Source organism: Arvicanthis niloticus (genome assembly GCF_011762505.2).
Source record: "Arvicanthis niloticus isolate mArvNil1 chromosome Y unlocalized genomic scaffold, mArvNil1.pat.X SUPER_Y_unloc_2, whole genome shotgun sequence".
NCBI lineage: Eukaryota > Metazoa > Chordata > Mammalia > Rodentia > Muridae > Arvicanthis > Arvicanthis niloticus.
Window position 1 is genome coordinate 3182092 of NW_023044979.1, and position 2260 is coordinate 3184351.

Sequence of the window (2260 nt, forward strand, 5' to 3'; positions counted from 1 at the left end):
TTGATATTATTGAAGGTGCTCAAAGACTATTGTAATATACAAACTCTTTAATAGATTCATTACTTACTAAAGTGTTTAGTCTTCTATAAAGATATCAGAAAGTACACAACTTTAACACATTGACCACGTTTATGGGGTTTTTCTTGCATTATAACTTTATCTAATGTTTTCTAGGATGACTGCCACATGCAAAGGCTTTACCACATTGCTTATTCATAGCATTTCTCTCCAGAATGTGTTCTTCTATGATCATAGATGACTGTATTGTGAAAAGGTTTTATCTCATTGATTACATTTATAAGTTATGTCTTCAATGTGTTCTGTTACATATTCAAATATGCCTATAACATACAAATGTTGGGAAGAAGCAAAAGAAACTTGACCTGAGGACTGCCTTTTTGTTACTAACCTCGACTTAATAATGAACTGAAACTAAGTATTCAAGTCCCAGGTCATAGGGGACCTGTGTACTTAACAATATCTGACCAGCTTCCATCATTCATGTTTTATTACCTAAAACATAACAACTGTTCCTAACCATGATTTCTATTATTCCTGTTTTATTCCTCAAAATATAATTCATGGTTCTAACCACAAAAGAACAAATGCTGTGATAGTGTTGACCATAGAACTTACATTCTGTATCATTTGACATAGAGTAAAAATAGAAAAAAAGTGATTGGGAGAAAAATGTAACTGAAACTTGGCACAGGACTTTGTGGTTTTGACTTTTGGATGCTATATAACATTCTGGTTCAGGGTGGGGCTGAGGCCGGGGTTTTGCAGCTAAGCTTCTGAGTGTAATTTTGTGGCCTTGATTTATCAATAGTGACTTGATTACAATAAATTCTTATCATTTGCCTTGTCCTGTGTTTGAGTTGTGTTGGATCTCAGTGGACAACATGATGTAAAGGCTTTAGCACAGTATGTAATCACTGTCCAGTATGAATAGTTTCATAATGATGAAGACGACAGAGGTGTGCAAAGGCTTCATTATACTAAACATGTCCATTAGGACTCTGTGGGTGTGTCCTGAGTCACAGAGGGCGTGTTTAAGGCTCAGGGGTTGTGTCCTGAGACACAGGGTGCATGTTTAGCACTCAGAGGCCAGTCCAGAGTCACAGGGGTCAGACTTAAGACTCAGGGGCATACCCTGAGCCACAGAGGACATGTTTAAGATTGAGGGGGCATGTCCTGAGTCACAGTGGGTGTTCTTAAAACTCAGAGGGTGTGTCCTGAGACACAGGGGGGCAAGCTCTAGTATAGATGGCATAAGGGAGGGAACAACTTAAGCACTTGCTAAGTCCCTGAGAGCAAGCCATTGAAATTGCCTGTGCCCTGACAACTACACAGGTAATGTTCAGCCAGAAAACAGGACAGGAAGAGAGAATCTCAGGCATTAAAGATGAATAGGACCAGCTGGGTGGTGGTGGCACAGCCCTTTAATCCAAAAACTTAGGAGGCAGAGGCCGGTGGATTTCTGAGTTTGAGGCCATCCTGGTCTACAGAGTGAGTTCCAGGACAGCAAGGGCTACACAAAGAAACCCTATCTTGAAAAACCAAAAAAAAGATCTTCCGTTCTTGCCCATGAGGATGCCAGACCTGAAAGCCCATCGCCATGCCTCAGAAAATTGAGGAAATCAAGGACTTTTTGCTCACAGCTCAGCAGAAAAACGCCAAATCTGTCAAGATCAAGAAGAACAAGGATAACGAGAAGTTCAAGGTCAGCTGGAGCAGGTACCTTTACACCCTGGTCATCACAGACAAGGAGAAGGCAGAGAAACTGAAGCAGTCCCTACCCCCCAGGTTTCGCAGTGAAAGAGCTGAAATGAATCAGACCTGCATATGACTATTAAAAGCCCTGAAAAGAAAAAAAAGAAAAAACCCCCAAAAAAAGTATAGAGGGCATGTCCTGAGTCACAGAGGGACTGCTTAAGACTCATGGGGGCATGTCCTGTGATACAGGGAGCTTGTTTAGAACTCTGTCCAGAGTCACAGGGGGCATGCTTAAGACTCAGGGGGCCTGTCCTGAGATGCAGAAAGCATGATTAGGACTCTGGAGGCATTTTTAAGACTGAGGGGATATGTCCTGGGTCACAGGGGGCATGCTTAGACTCTAGCACACATTCTTTCATGATAATGAAGACTAGAGAATTGTGCAAAGGCTTGACCATATTAAATACACACACAGGGTTTCTGTCTCAGTGTTTCCATTGCTATGAAGAGAAATCATGAAAAAGGCAACTCCTATAAAAGCAGC

The 2260-nt window shown here is 41.5% G+C and overlaps 1 pseudogene; it reads left to right on the forward strand.

The window, feature by feature from the left end:
* Positions 1-1615: 1615 nt before the first annotated feature.
* On the forward strand, positions 1616-1870 carry LOC117696011 (large ribosomal subunit protein eL38 pseudogene; annotated as a pseudogene).
* Positions 1871-2260: the final 390 nt, after the last annotated feature.